This window comes from Jaculus jaculus, chromosome 3 (assembly GCF_020740685.1).
Source record: "Jaculus jaculus isolate mJacJac1 chromosome 3, mJacJac1.mat.Y.cur, whole genome shotgun sequence".
NCBI classification, from domain to species: Eukaryota; Metazoa; Chordata; class Mammalia; order Rodentia; family Dipodidae; genus Jaculus; species Jaculus jaculus.
The window spans coordinates 71,008,141-71,025,024 of NC_059104.1; the positions used below are offsets into that span (position 1 = coordinate 71,008,141).

General features: G+C 41.8%; 1 protein-coding gene across 1 annotated transcript in view; it reads left to right on the forward strand.

Moving 5' to 3' along the window:
• The first annotated feature begins 2,543 nt into the window (after positions 1-2,543).
• Fndc3a (fibronectin type III domain containing 3A) overlaps positions 2,544-16,884 on the forward strand; it is a 216,176-nt gene continuing 201,835 nt past the window's right edge. Inside the window, exon 1 of the mRNA XM_004665882.3 lies at positions 2,544-2,780. The gene's annotated coding sequence lies outside the window, so the exon portion shown is untranslated. The remainder of the gene's footprint in view (positions 2,781-16,884) is intronic.

The following is a 16,884-nucleotide window of genomic DNA, read 5'->3' on the forward strand; positions in this document are numbered from 1 at the left end:
CTAGGAATGGAATATGGTAGTTTGAATGGCTATCTCCCAATAGGTGAGGAGTTTTATTCAAGCTTGTTTCTTGGTGTCACTGTAGGTGAATCCTAGGTCCAGCCCTAAGGTGTTTGGTGGTGGAATTTCCAGCTAAAGATGTGCAAAGTGCTTGAGTTCTGGCATTATGGGGTTTCTGGAGTGTGCTTGCTTCCCTCTCTCTCTCTCTCGCTCTCTCTCTCTCACACACACACACACACACACACACACAAACACACTCTGTTTCTCTGCATGGACCTGTGGAAGGGGTGGGGGTTGGCTCCTTCTTCCATTATGAAACTTTCCCTAGATCTGTTCTCTTCAACAAATCCCTTCATCCCATAACTTGTGCGTGATCTGGAGGTTTATCCCAACAACTAAAACTGGCTGCTACAAGCAGCAATAAGGAGTATCCACCCAACTCTCAATAAGGTGTAAATTCTCACATTGTAAGTTATTCCAAGATCAGCTTTGTAGCAATTTTGTCTGGAAGACAGCCAAAAAGCTGGAAGTTAAGAAAATGAAATATTTCTGACAGGGAAAGGACTTTTGGGAGGGAAGCATGATTAACATATCCCAAAATACCATTTGATGGTATTCCCATCATATTTACAGAAAGCAAAGGAAAGGAATTTTTCATTAGCTGGCTGTAGATATAGTATCAGATCAATATATCTCAGGCTGGCTACCTTTAGCTGTAAGGTTCAAGAGTGACCAAGACCAGGGAGACCACTCTGAGGCAAAGATCGAAGTTTTTATTGGGGGCGGGAGGCGGGGAGGGAACAGGAGCTGCCAGGACTGACTCTCAAGAGCAAAGCAGTTGATTTTTGAGATTACAGAAGTATGCTATATAGAGCTCATCAGTTGGGGGAAGGTGAGGAAGCAAAAGAAACCCCTGTTCTTTACATTAGCTATTTCACATAGCTAAGGTGTGAGACTGGGGAACAGTGAACAGGTGAGAGACAAGGGGGCAGTAAACCTGACCTGGGGCATTGTTAGGCAGGGTAGGGATAATGGGTGGGCAGTTTCTTGAGGAAAGTGAATGATGCACTTACTTGTATTTGTGGCCATCCTGCTGTCTTTGGTGACTCCATTTTGGGAAGTCCATCTTGACCTATCATTAGCCACCTGTATGCTTCAGTATTCACTCAGTTTTTCCCCTTTGTCTGAAGCTTCCAATTATTGAATGCTCAGGAAAAAAAAAAAAAAAAAAAAAAAAACGCAGCAGCAACAACAACAAGTCCTCACCAGGAGTTATAAAGAAAAGCAGTAAGGAAGAGAAAAAGGATGCCAAACTAGTAAAATAGAAAGAATGAGAGAAGCTGGGCAAACTAGTAACATAGAAAGAATGAGAGAAGTTGGGTGTGGTGTGGTGGCGCACACCTTTTAACACACCTTTAATCCCAGCATTTGGGAGGCAAAGGTATGAGGATTGCCCTGAGTTCAGGCCACCCTGAAATTACATAGTGAATTTCAGGTCAGCCTGAGCTCGACTGAGACCCTACTCAGAGAAACCAAACAATAAAAATAAATAAATATAAAAGTAAAAGTAAAAATAAAGCATGAAAGTGTTAAAGTGGATAAAGAGGCAAATGAAGAAACAAGTGAAGGATATTTGAAAAAGCGAGAACATTCCAGAAAGAAGTGTCAAAGTATGAATCGAATATATACATCAGCAGTCTCCTGGGTCTCTGAGTATGACTGGATTTCACGCTTGATAGTCACTGAGAAAGGACTTCATTAACAATCACATTCTTTAAGAGTGTGGGACCCATGTGTACTTTACAGAAATTTCTGTAAATGGTTCCATAGGATTGCTGCAGTTAATGCGTTTCCACAAGTCAGACACGGGGCTTGGTAACACTGGCTACCAGCCTTCAAAGGATAGCTCCTGGGGTAGGACTCCTGATCCCAAGGATCCCCAGGCCCCATGGATCCTGGAGAAAGTGCCAAGAAAGCCCCAGGGCCCCGCCAGCCTAAGGACACCATAGCGCCCCGGGGGCTCGGTTTAAGGAAATGACTGCAGGGATCACTGTCTTCGTGCTGTCTTAACAATCGAGGTACTGGGTTTCCACCACACTTGGCGAGTGGGAGGGCAAGAAACCAACACAGCGTTTTGGACTACTTCAGAAATCTCGGTTGTAAATGTTTGGGAAAGGAAGTGTCCCAACCCACTCTGGTAGGATCGTGTGCGACCAGCCGCAGCTTGATGATCCGGGGCCTTAGGAGAAGGCAGACGGCAGCACCTCGGAGAAGCCTTCTGACTCACGTGGCTTGAGGACCGAGGGTCACTCGGGACGTCAATTAGCCCCATTTCCGGAGCGTGCTGGCAGCCGGAGGCTACGCGCTGCCAGACGCGCCCGGCTGGGGACACTTGGGGCCGGGAGGAGGCGGGCGCCTCGGAGCGGCGGCGCAAGCCGAGACCCGCGGTGCGTGGGCTCCGGTGGCCGCGGCCGGGCGCAGTCGGCTGGGCTCGCGCAGCCGCACTGGGCGCGCCGACTCCCCGGCTCCTCCTCTCGGCTCCGTAGTAATCATGGCGGCGGCGGCGTTCGTAGTCCCTCGGGTGAAACAGAAAGCGGGAGCTACGCGGAGAGGGAGCGAAGAGCGGGGCTGAGGCGGCGCCGTCCCTGCTGGGAAACGAGCCCACGGGTCCGCGCAGCCTCGGCGGACCGAGAGCTGGCTGCAGGGCGGAGGGGGAGAGGGAGCGGGCAGGAACCCGAACCAGAGCACCAGGGAGCCGTCTTCCCGGCCTCCGAGCGGAGGTGAGAGCCGAGTGCTCCCAGAGCAGCCCCGCTCGGGGACTGTTAGACTGGGCCGAGGGCCGGCTACGCCCCGGGGGTCGCGCGGCGGGCGGTGGAAAGTAGGCGGTGGGCGGGAACTCGGGGCACCTGCGGCGGCCGGGCTCGGCGGACTGCGAGCGCCCGCCCCTCGGCGGCGGTGGCGGCGGCGCGCGCGGCCCTCGGCGACGATCGCCCGGCTCGGGCCGCGGCCGCTGGCAGCTTGCAGGCTTGACCGCGGTTCGAACCCGGCCTCCGTCGTGATCCTGCGGCTGCTGCCGGCGCTTGGCCGGCCCTCCCCAGGTCGCCTAACCACCTGCCGTGGGAAGGGCCTTGGCGGGCGGGGCGGGCCTCCCGCGGGTCCGAACTTTGGCTGACGGAGGAGGGCGGGCGAGGAGGGTTTGGACGCCGCGCTGCCGTGTGCGAGCGCTCCTTCGCGGCCTTTTGAGTGCGCTGAAAAGCCGCGGGCTCGTGGGGGGCGGCCTGGCCGTGAGCTACGGTAGACCTTCGTGAGATTGTAAGTTCTTGGGACACCTTCCTGTCTGACGAATAACAGACAGACTGACGGGATTTTTGTAGTAGGATAATCCTCATATGTTCAACTGTACACTTGATACTGAGACTCATAGTTTTTACTTATTATTGTGGTCTGTGCTTTTAGTTCCCGAAACACAAGTCTGTGCGTGTATTTCTATTTCATAAGAAAGAAATAACGCTTGAACTTTTCCTATCGCTTACCGGCACTAGTAGTAACATATGCCACTCAAGAGTTTCAGCCATATGTCAGGCAAACACAAATTGAGATTTGTAGCTCTGATCTTGTGTATGGATGTTTAGTTTCTGTGTGTTTGCTAAATTGTAACTCTTGCCATCTTAATAAGTTTTGTTTAAGTCACCTAAACATAAGGGAGTGAACCCCTGGCCTTTATAGCATTTCCTTGTTTGACTTAATTTTTCTGAAGTAATGAGATAAAGTACTTGTGGAAACACGTGCTGGACCTAACAGGAAGCAAAATTTTTTAACATTGCTTTTATAAAGTATACCCAAAATTTTGTGGTTCAGCCAAAAAGCCACAAGTAATTCTTGCTATCATCAGTAACACACACCAGTGGGAAGAGGTGGTAAGGAAAAATTGAACATAAATTTTATATTTAAAAATGTTAGTACTTTCACATTAATATTTTTGTGATCTTTGCCTCCAGAGATCATCTTTCAGTTTCTTTTTAAAAAATATATTCTTATTTATTTGGGAGAGAGAGAGGAAGGGAGAGAGAGAGAAACAGAAAGAGAGAAAATCGACCCAGTGAACTCCAGAAGTATATGCTGCTACCTTGTGCATCTGGCTTATGTGGGTTCTGGGTCTTTGGCTTTCAGGTAAATGCCTTAACTACTAAGCAATCTCTCCAGACCTGTCTCTGTTTTTCTATGTGTAGTATAAGTAGAAAAAAGTTTCCTCAGGCTGGCTACCTTTAGCCACTGTGGTATGCTTCTTTATTAACTCAGTTTTTCTCTTTTGTCTGAATCTTCAAGATTATTGAATGCTCAGGAAAAACAAAAACAAAAAAATCCCCAACAATTTCCTGGGTAACAGTGGCCTCAGTGCAGCATAATTATAAGGGTAATTTTTTTCTTCCAAAATAATGACATTCATTCAAGAATCAGATTCTTTAGTATCATCTGAGTTCTCACTTCCTCTCTTCATAATAATTGAGAGCTGACATACTTTACCTCTTATTTAGTGATTTCTTCTTACTTGTTAAACTTCTATAATTATGAGCTTATTTTATTATTAAGAAAAGATTGCTCCTTCCCTGTGTAGAATGGGCCCACCAGGGCCTCTAGCCACTGTAAAAGAACTCCAGATGATGCACCCCCTTGTGCATCTGGATAACGTGGGTCCCTGGGAATTGAGCCTCAAACTGGGGTCCTTAGGCTTCCCAGGCAAGCGCTTAACCGCTAAGCTATCTCTCCAGCTCAATTTATTATTATTATTATTAATAACATATTTTGTATGGCTACATCATGTGTCGGTACCCTCGTTTCCCTTATCTCTTCCCCCATTCTACTGGGGACCCTTCTCAGTAGGGTTGCAGGTATTCCCCATGGGACTGTGGATTATGCCTTGTGGGAGCAGCAAGCAGTCAGTTTTTGGGTGGAGACTGCCTCTGGGTATGATGTCCTGGCTCTTAGAATCTTTTTGACCCTCTTTAGCAAAATTCCCTGAGCCTAGGTTGGTGAGTTTTAAGTCTACTTCAGTGATGAGCTCTTAGGGTACTCTGGATCTCTGGTAAGTGTTGAGTATTCTCAGAGTCTCTCACCTTCACACTGGTGCTGCTTGTCAGGCTCACTATGGAAGCAGTGTTCTTGCTTGTCTCCCCAATTCTGTGGTTTCAGCTGTGGCTTAGCTGAAGTGTGAGGGGTCGTTTATGTCCTCGGGTCTTGCTACCTTCAGAAAAAGAACAGATTCTCCAATGGAGAGAGAAGTTAGCATAGTTTAAATAAGATAAGTTAATTTAGGGAGCATTTGGTGTATAACCCCTCTTTTAGCCAAAGACTAGTGAGAGCTTGATACTGGAGGGGATAATCTTTGTCTTCAAAGAATTCTAATATGGTTCCCAATTCCAGATACAGGTTCCTGTACACTGGGCAGATCTCTTAGCCAAACAGAAAGCTTTTGGTTACTCACGATCATGAAGGCTGTGTGCCACTATTGCAGTGGCATGTACACCCTGTTAGGGTGTTTGTTTCTGAGTAGCTTAGACCTCTGGTTGCTGAGACCATTGTTGGCCAGTTTCCCCGAGTAGCTCATGTAGCCCTTTCTGGCACTAGACTGGCTAATTGGTGACTGGCTCTCTTTCAGATTCCAGCCAGGTCTCTCTTCAGATTCCATGCTCTGTGTTGGCAGCATATAGTATCTTCAGCAATAGGTCTTACCTTTTGCCCCAGGTGGGTAATCAAGTGCTTTGACAGAAGCCTGTCTTGTTTTAGGGGCCTCATAGGTATACTGAGAGTTAAAGGCCAGAGACGACAAAAAAAAAAAAAAAAAAGTTTTAAAACATTTTTGGTGCTTTTTTTCATAAAAATTAGCCTAGATTATTTCTTTGAATATACACATGTTTTTCAAGTTTATTATTAGCCAAGTGATGGTAAGTAATTTTTGTTGTTGCAGTTAAGTAGTCTCTAAAATCAGCTCTATTACTTGAAATAAATTCACAGTGTTTTAAATTCACAGATTGGAATACTGTATACATGTATTCCATTGAGCCTCTTACTATGGTAGTTTATCGCATTAGAGCACAAATATGGCCCTCATGTGTATCAATGTCAAGAGCTACTTATTAACAGGAAATTAGTGACCAATAGTATTGAAAGGCACATTTCGTTCTTGTTTTGTATATTGTGAGTTTATTTTAAAAATTATATATGTGTGTGTATATGTGTATATATATATATATATATATATATACATATATATATATATATTTTTTTTTTTTTTTGTTCATTCTAGTCCAGGCTGACCTGGAATTTGCTATGGAGTCTCTGGGTGGCCTTGAACTCACGGCAATCCTCCTACCTCTGCCTCCCAAGTGCTGGGATTAAAGGCGTGTGCCACCACGCCTGGCTTAAAAAATATTTTTAATTCGTTATTTTAATTCCTATTTTTTTCAGAGTATTATTTGGTGATTTCTTTTTATCCTTAATTTTCTCTCCTAGTGTAGTTTGGTTTGTTTTTAAAGTACAGTTTTTCTAAGTTTTTAGTGTAGCCTATGGTCTTCCATCAAGTTCTTTTATAGGCTTCTTTTATGTTTCCAAATCATTATTATTCATTGCCAGTCTTTAGGCAATTAATTTTTTTTTCTTTTTTTTTTTTTTTTGGTGACAGAAAGAGAAAGAGGCAGAGAGAGAGAATGGGTGTGCCAGGGCATCAGCCTCTGCAAACGAATTCCAGATGTGTGTGCCCCCTTGTGCATCTGGCTATCATGGGTCCTGGGGAATCGAACCTCGAACTGGGGTTCTTAGGCTTCACAGGCAAGCGTTTAACTGCTAAGCCATCTCTCCAGCCCCAGTCTTCAGGCAAATTTTTGTTTATGCAAGGTGCATTTGGGAGGAAATAGCACATACTCAGAGAATGATGAGATTTTATCAGAATCAGAGATTAAAAAAAAAAAAAACAATGGGGGGGTGCTGAAGAGATAGCTCAGTGGTCAAGGTGCCTATCTGCAATGCCTTTAGACCAGGTTTCAGCCCCCAGTAACCATGATGCAAAAGGTGGCACATGTGTCTGGAGTTTATTTGCAGTGGCTAAAGGCCATGGTCCTCCCATTTTCTCTCCCTATCCACCTATCTGTTTGTCCATCTCTCTACCCTTGTTTCTCTCAAATAAATAAAATATTAAAAAAAAAAGAAATTCTAAAAGCAAACAAAAAGCAATGGGATATGTTTCTTCAAGTAATTTGCAAGCTAGTTGAGGACACTAGACTAACAGAGAAGAACCTTAGCAAAAAACATGCTAGTATTTTTGTTTTTTTTGAGGTGTAGGGTGTCAGTCTAGCCCAGGCTGACCTGAAAGTCAGACCTATGTAGTCTCAGGGTGGTCTTGAACTCATGGTAGTCCTGCTACCTCTGCCTCCCTAGCTCTGGAATTAAAGATGTGTGCAACCACACCTGGCACTTAGAAACATTCTTAAACAGAATATTAGGCAAAGTTGGAAATATTAGCAAGAAAACCAGGTTTAGAAAGTATCCAAGGACAAATATTAGGAAGAAGAGAGAAAAAAAGATCAGGTAGTGATTTTAGGTAAGCCTGGTTGTGTAGTGTATGGGGAAGATAGTTCTGCTGTATCAGTAGGAACCTACCACAGAAATGTGTATCTGCCACTTTTTTTTTTTACTATTATTTTAAGTTAACATAAAATAACATAAAATAATGGGTTTCAATCTGGCATTTACATACACACACACACAGATACCTTGTTTATTTTCTCTCCTAACTGTTCTCCCCCATCCTTTTCCCAGTCTCTTTCTGGTCCCATTCCTCCTCTCAGTCCTGATGCTTTCATGCCATTTATATATTTAAGCCTGGATTTTGCATATGACAAAGTATATGGAATTTTTCTAACTTAGATTTATTTTGCTTAACATTTTGGTCTCTAGTTCCATCAATTTTCCTTGAGCTTAAGCTTTATGAATGATGGATAATATATATGTATTTGTTTATGGGACTAAGATCAAGAGTTCTTCAGAGTTTTCTGTGGAGCTGTAGATTATAAATATGCCTTCACAAGCTATTTATACTCTCTATTGAATATTGTCATTGACTTGCCTGTTTTTTGACAATCTTTTTTAAAAGAGAAAAACCATTCTTAGCTCAAACAGAAATAAGTTGTCTGCAGGCTAGATTTAGCTATCCAATTTAGTTTGCTGAGTCCTGGCTAATAACTGGCTATATGCCAATTATTGGCTAATAATGGTCCAGATAGCACATATTGTGAGTTATCTCTTATCATTTTGTCTAAATGGTTGTTTGATGTATTTTATATATTTTTTCTTATGGCATATAAAATATAGAGGATATGCTAAAATAATTGCAATTGTAATTGTTATTTGTGGCCAGAGTTGTAGAAGAACCTAGTCTATGTCTCAGAATTAGAAAATAAAAGCTTTTGGGTTAGGTCTTATAGCAGTGAAAATTGCTGCCTATTGGCTTTATTTAGAATTTATGTAAGGTTAAGGATACCAACTCTGTGCTGGGTTTACATTTATGATTGTCATTTTAGGAACATTGGCTAGAGTGCTGATGTCCTGTGACAATATGGGAGCTGGCTGGGGAGCAGTAATCTCTTTTATTTTATTTTTTCAAGGTAAAGTTCTAGGCCAGGCTGACCTGGAAGTTACTATGAAGTCACAGGGTGACCTTAAACTCACAGTGATCTTTCTTCCTTTGCCTTACAAGTGCTGGGGTTAAAGGTGTGTGCCGGGCTGGAGAGATGGTGTAGCGGTTAAGCGCTTGCCTGTGAAGCCTAAGGACCCCGGTTCGAGGCTCGGTTCCCCAGGTCCCACGTTAGCCAGATGCACAAGGGGGCGCACGTGTCTGGAGTTCGTTTGCAGAGGCCGGAAGCCCTGGCGCGCCCATTCTCTCTCTCTCCCTCTATCTGTCTTTCTCTCTGTCGCTCTCAAATAAATAAATAAATAAAATTAAAAAAAAAAAAAAGGTGTGTGCCACCATGCCTGACACCTCTTGTGTTTTAGAGGTCTGAAATGAGTTAGCAAAGAGTCATACAGTTGGAAATCATGAAGTAACACTAATAACACTGAGCTATGGAATGATTGTTTTATAGTTTGATGGTTTAGACTTGTAACGAAAAGATTATAACGTATAGATAAAGGCAAGAAACACCTAGAAATCATCTTAAAAATATTTTCATTAAAATTATTTTAAGGTAAGTTTGGTGATCTTAAAAGTACTGGTTATTTTGAAACGATTTACATGAAACATCTTTTTGCAGTTTCTAAACTTATAGATGTGTATTTCTAAGTGCTGTTTCTCTATAGCCAGTATGTTTTCAGTGCCATTATAGGGGACCAGTGATACTTGAGGTTATAAGCAGCAAGAGTCAATTGGCTAGGGTTCCTCTTCACTCAACATTAATAAATAGCTCTGTATGTGGTTGGTATTAGTGGCAAAGACAAGTAAAAGTAAAATGGCTGAAAACATTAAAACCAAATCAAACTGAAAATTTTAAGTTCATTTTTATACTTATGTTACTAAAATTTTTCTGTCCTTAGTAAATGTATTTACTATCTTCAGTAAAGGCAATGCACATCTTTTAAACTAAGCTTCCCACCATCATAAATTGCTACTCAATAAAATTTTGACTTATTCTGCTTTAAGAAGAAATTCATAATTCATCCCCAACTTTGGTTTGTACTTAAAATAGCTTCATCATTCTAGCTGTTTTCTGTTCCTAAGTAGGAGATAAAGTACCTTGGATGGAGAATCAACTCTAAATCTTAGTTCTACCATCACTTCTCATTAGTGATACTGATTTCATGTTCTTTTTAATCAAGGTTTTCTATCTTTAAGCAGAACACTCTCACTCTTATTCTTACATTGTATGGGCTCAAAGAGATGTTTGGAACTATGAAAGTATTAAAGTACCATATGTGTTTACATTAATACCATGGCACATGACTCTGGAGTTTGTGTGCAGAGACTGGATACTCTGGCATGCCCATTCTTTTTCCCTCCTTCCCTCTTTCTCTATCTCAAATAAATAAATAAAAATAAAATATTTTTAAAAAGAAGATGAGAAATATTGAATTCAAATTTTATTCTTCACAGTTCTATAAATGGGACTGGGGATATAGTTCAGTGGTAGAGCACTTGTCTAGCATGCATGAAGCCCTGGTTCAGTAAACACTAAGTATTCTGAAAAGCTTTAACTGCTTTCTTGGCAAAGAGATTGCATATTAAAACTTTCCATTCTTCTTAACAAATATTATTGTTAGATTGATTGGACACAGAAAGAAAGAGGCAGGTAGAAAATGAGTGAGTATGGGCATGCCAGGGCTTCCTGCAACTACAAATGAACTCTATATGCATGTGGCACTTTGTACTTTTGTGGGACTGGAAATTTGAATACAGATCATCAGATTTCGCAAAGAAGTGCCTTTAATTGCTGAGCCATCTCTCTAGCCCCAAACTTTCCATTTTTATTAATCTTTCAGACGGTCCATAGTCCATTGTGTATTGTCCCTTTTGCAAGTAAATATTGATCAATTCTATACAATCTCAGATATTCTGTCCAAAGTGGTAGAAAAAATAGCAAAAAGAGCAAATTAGTTTTTCCGTTTTTTCAAGTAGAAGACTGTTTTTATAAATCCAGTATTGAGAATGACATGGTGATAGCTCATCAGATTTTAGGGCCTATAATTGGTTATTTCTTAAATTCTTTACAAATAACCCTACCAGAATTAAGTGATGATATTTTCTTTTACAGTTGAAATTATATTTCTGAATCACACATCCCCCTCTCATTTTGAGATCTCTTATCTTACATATATAGATATAGATATTGGAAGAGTGCTTTTTGAAAGTTTACTTCATTATTTTGTATTTCCCTCTGACATAGTATATTAATTGATTTATTTCTAAATAGTCTCTGTTAGTAAACCTATAGCCACATAATTTGAGTGGGAAAATATCCCTTCTTCTCTGGGAAGTCTACACAGATACTTCATAAGTACATTTTAAAGCATATTTAAGACTTAAAGATAAGCATTCTACTCCCCAAACACAAAATCCTAAATGCTCCAAAATTGGATACTCTGATTGCTCTCATGATTCCACATGTAGAAAACCATCACTTGACCTCAGGTGATGGGTTGCATACAGAAAATGTGTTAAGTAACCTCAGACTAGTTGTAGCAGTTACCCTCTCATTAGTGGGACAAGACAGAAGCAGCTTATGGGTGGAAAGGGTTTATTTCAGGTTTACAGTTTCAAAGGGAAGGTTTATCATGGTGGAGCAACATAGCAATGTGCTCATAATATCTTCATATGTCAGCAGCAGGGAGGATGTACTCAGTAAGCTAGCTCTGAACAATCAGTGGGCTAGACTAATAGTCTTGAAGGTTTGCTCCCAGTGGCACACCATATTCAGTAAGGCTCCATGTCCCCAAAGGTGCTGCCAACTGGGGACTAAGTAGGAGGCAATGGGGGACATTTATAATCAAAGCAAGACTCTAGTTATAGTAAGGTATGTATGAAAACATAAGTGAATTTTGTGTTTAGATTCAGTTCCTATTCCCGGAGTAAATCTGAACTAGAAGCACTTCTAGTTCCAAGCATTTTGATTAAGCTATTCTCAAGCTTTATATTATGTGCTTTGAAAGAAACAGATAATGTATTATTTGGAGGAGTCATTTCATTTACTTCAGAAATCATATTACTTAAGATTGGCTTAAATGAAAGATGAGGATTTATGATTTCATATGTTTAATTTTCCTGAAAATTTTTGGATTCTCTTTTTTTTTTCCAAGAGAGGTTAGCCCAGGCTGATCTGGGATTCAGTTTGTAGTCTCAGGGTGGCCCTGAACTCATGGTGATCCTCCTACCTCTGCCTCCCAATTGCTGGGATTACAGGCATGCACCACCATGCCTGGCTTTTTACATTTTTAGGCTCTTTAAGCTAGCCATTCTCAGTTATGGCTTTGTTCTTAAAACTTTTTTTTTCCTTGTAATAGTTTCATTTTTAATATATACTTTCTGTTTTTTATTTTACATTTTAGCATACTATATCAAGTACCACGTACTATTTCAGAGCAGCATTTTTTAAAATATCACAATATGTTGGATAGTTTATTTCGTACTTGGACCTTACTAAAATTGGCTTGTATGATAGGGCAGCTTATTGTATAAGGACCTCTCTCTTATCTCTTTATATATTTTTATTTTTAGATAATTTTAAAATTATTTTGTTTTACTAAATAGAAACTTTGTATGGACCCATCATGTGTTGGTACCATCATTTCCCTCTTCCTTGCCTCCTCAGTGGGATTGCTGGTATTCTTCCTGGGGTTGTGGGTTATGAGTTGTGAGAGCAGCAGTTAGACATTGTGGGCAGGGGAGCAATGCCTTTGGATATTCCCTCTCACCTTGTGGCTTTTAGAATCTTTTCACCCCCTCTTCTGCAAAATTCCCTGTGCTATGGTGGTTATGTTTTAAGTCTGCTTAAGTGTTGAGCTCTGAGCAGCTTCTAGATTGCTGCTTAGTATCTGCAGTTCAGTGTCTGTCTGCATCACCCTGGTACAGGTTGTCATGCTCACCATGTAAAAAACACTCCTGCTAATTGCGCCAATTCCTCTGTGGTTTCATCTGGAACCTAGCTGATATACCAGGGGTGGTTTATCTCCTGACAGGGAGTCAGTTATTTTTCTTGTTTTGTTGATAGATTTTGGTTGACCTAGGTTCTTGTTGCCTTCTGAAAAAGAAAAACAGATTTCACCAACAAAGAGTGAGATCATCATTAGGTTAAAGGGGTTAAATACTGTTAATTTGAAGAAGGTTTTTTTTTTTTTTTTTTTAATGTAGCATCTCACTCTAGCCCATGCTGACTATGTACTCTTACGGTGGCCTCAAATTCGTGGCAATCTACCTACCTCTGCCTCCTATGTGCTGTGATTAAAGGTGTGCACCACCATGCCCGGCTTAATTTAAAGAGATTTTGATGGGTGTAATCTCTCTTTTGGCTAAAATCTAGTGGAACCTTCTCTTTGGAGTCTAGAATCTGGGCCTCCATAGGATTCTGACTTGCTTCTCAGTTCCAGCTTTCGGTTTTTTCTCACTGAGCTGAGCTCTTAGCCAATCAGAGAGCCACCTAGGCTGTGCGCCACTATTGCACAGGTGTGTTCATCTTGTCAGGCTGGTTGCTTGCATACAGCAGTGTCCCCTGCCAGCACACAACATTGTTGGCTGTTTTCCTCCAGAAGCTCATGTAGTGCTTTCCAATACCAGATGGGCTAACCATCTGGAAACTGGATTCCTTCTGGATCCCAGCTGGATCATTCAGAGGTTTGTATCAGCAGCATGTGGTGTCCTCAGCAATAGGCACTTACCTTATTAAAAAAAAAATTATTAACAACTTCCATGATTATAAAAAATACCCCACGGTAATAACCTCCCTCACCTCACTTACCCCTTTGAAACTCCACTCTCCATCATACCCCCTCCCTGTCTCAATCAGTCTCTCTTTTACTTTTGATGTCATGATCTTGAATCCTCTTATGATGGTCTTATGCAGGTAGTGTCAGGCACTGTGAGGCCATGGATATCCAGGCCATTTTGTGTCTGGAGGGAGCATGTTGTATGGAGTCCTGCCCTTCCTTTGGCTCTTATATTCTTTCCGCCATCTCTTCCCCATTAGACCCTGAGCCTTGGAAGGTGGGATATAGATAATGCAGTACTGAGCACTTTGGTCATTTCTTTCTGTCATCATGATATCTTCTGAGTTGTCCCAAGGTCACTGCCATCTGAACAGAGAAGATTCTGTACCAAAAGTGAGAGTAGCATTAATATAAGGGTGTGAACATTAACAGAAGTGCTTACTGGGCAGTTTGATAAGCATAGTATATACATTTGGCCAGACAACAGCAGACATTACACCCCTAGGGCTCATGACTACCCCTGTTTTAAGTTTTCAGTATCAGGGATGTATTCCCTTCCCATGGAGCGGGCCTCCAGTCCAATTAGAGGGCAGTTGGTTTCCCCCATAACAAACGTGCCACTATTGCACCTGTTGGCTCATTTGGCCTGGCTGACCAATTATAAGGCTTGCAGTGTCCATTGATGAGTATTTTCTCTGGTGATGTCTCTTTCTCCCATTGAACTGCATGTAGAGTGGCTTCTTCCAGCTTTCTGTCAGCTCGTCTACATGGAGAAGGTTATCAGCTCAGATCCAGCAAGATTTCTCAGTGACCTTATAGCCCAAATATATGGAATCTTCAGCAATAGGGTCTTACCATCTATTCCTGGTGAGAAACCAAGGGCCTCGGTAATGGCCTATAATGTTTTGGGGGCATCAGGGATCTCCCTGGCCAACAACTCATTGGAAGATATCCCATCCCGGGCACTGAAAATTTTCTAGCAACAATCTACGGTTCCTGAGTGTTCCATTGTCCAAAAAAGTAGGATTACATATGTTTTATTTATATCCTCTTAGGTTTTGATTAGCTGTCCCTCCACCTTTCCTTTACTCAATCTCTTCCCCAGACCTCGTTTTGGGCCTTTCCCCCCTCATTAATCTATTCTTCTACTTAAATATATATAATACTATCATATTAAGTACCCCCCCCCTTCCTTTGTCTTCCCTTTCCATCTCCTCTAGCCTACTGGCTTACCTTATTTTTTTTTATTAGTTACGTATATAGTATGTATACAGCCATGATGGTACCATCGTTAGCCTTCTCCCTGTTGTCCCCCCCTCCCCGGATTATGGGAGTTTCATTGTAGGGGTGGCCTTCAGTTTGGGGGAGAGGCAATGTCTCTGTGCATAATGACCCAACTTATGGCTGTAACAATCCTTCCACCCCTCTTCCACGAACTTCCCTGAGCCATGTTAGGTTCACTTTAGGTGTATTTCAGTGAGGTCTATTTTTTGGGAGTCTCTTTGTGTCTGGATATCTGATTTGGTAGGAATTGAGTGTTCTCTGTGTCTGTCTCCTTCACCCTTGTGCTGGTACCAGGTTCACTGAGAAGGCAGCTCTTGCTCATTACCCCACTAATTCTGGCTTCAGCTGGTGTCCAGGTGAGGTGTGATGGCTGATTCTCTCCTCAGGTTCTGCATCCTTCTGCAGAAAGAGAAGCAAATTCTCTGGTGGTGAGGTCAGTTCATGATACATGGATACCCATTAGTATTTAGAGAATTTAGTAGTTATAGGCTCTCTTGTAGCCCACTTTTAGTGGGAGCTTGATATTGGAGAGCAGGCTCATTTCTGGATATGGTTCTGAATTGTTTCCCAGTTCCAGGTATGGGTTCCGATCCACTGAGTGGATCTGTTAGTCAAATCAAGAGCAGTTGGTAACCCCCTATGGCTGTGTGCCACTACTGCACTTGTGTGAGCATCATGTCAGGTTGATTGTTGATGAGTAGCTTAGACCACGATTTGCTTGGACAGATGTTGGTCATTTCCCCCAAGTTGCTCATGTAACAACTTCTGGCAAAAGACAAACTAACTGTCTGGGGATTGACTCTCTTCTACTTTCCAACCAGGTTGCTCCATGTTTCATTCCAACAGCATATGGTATCTTCAGAAGTAGGGGTCTTACCATTAACGTTTGGTGGGTCATCAAGTACTCTGACAGAATTCTGTCTTCTTCTGGGAAACCTTGTAGGTCTCTCTGATCAACAGCTCATTGTGGATGTTGCCCACATGCTGGTACTAGGAGTTACATGCCAGTGCCAAGGGAGAAGAAGGAAGAAAAATATAGGTAATATAAAAGAGAAAGAGAGAAGCAGAAGATTGAAGATAGGCTTTATCATATCCTCTCCAGGGCCCTGTGAATCAGGTATTCTCTCTTAGCACCTGATGAAGGTTTTGCTCTTTAGTATGTCTTTCAGGATGTAGGGTTTCATGGTACCATTTTCATTTGTGTCCAGTTTTTTGGTCCCCCCTCACCATTACCCTTCCCGCCCCACCATTCCTATTGTCTAGTCCTTGAGATGCTTATTAGGTATGTCAGCATCATGGACAGATTAGGTTAGGAGCCACAAATTGTGATGTGATGATTATCTTTGTGTGACTGGGTGAGTTCACTGAGAATGATCTATTCCAAGTTTGACCACTTTTCTTCAAATTTCATTATGTCATTTTCCTTACTGCAGCATAGAATTCCATCATGTAGATAAACCACATCTTATTCATTCATCTAATAATGGACATCTGGGTTGATTCCAGCTCTTAGCTCTTGTGAATTGAGCAGTTATAAACATGGTTGAGCAAATATCTCTGTGATGAGGTTTGGAACTTTTAGGGTAAATGCCCAGTAAGGGGTAACTGGGTTTGTTGGTACCTCTATAGTCATCCTTTATAGGAGTCTCCATATTTCTTTGCCTAGTGGTTGTACCAGCTTGCATACCCACCAACAATGAATGAAGGTTCCTATTTCTCAACAGCCTCGCTAGCATTTGTTGTCATTAGTTTTTAATGTTTACTAATCTTAGTGGGGTAAGGTGGAATCTCATAGTTGTTTCAGTTTGCATTTCCCTGATGATTAGGGATGATGATATTTTTTTAAGTGTTTGCCATTTGTCCTTCTTCGTTTGAGAACTCTCTGTGCAGTTCTCTGCCTCATTTTGTGAGTGGGATGTTTGCCTTTTTATTGTTTATGCTTTTGAGTTCTTTGTAGATTCTAGAAATTAGGCTCTATCTGATATGTATTTGGTAAAGAGTTTATCCCATTCTGTGGGATATCTATTGGCTCTGGTTATTGTTTGTTTGTCTGTGAAAACACAATACCCATAATACCAAAACTAACCTCAGAAAAACCCATAATGGCACCGAATAAACATTCACACTGCAAAAGATAGC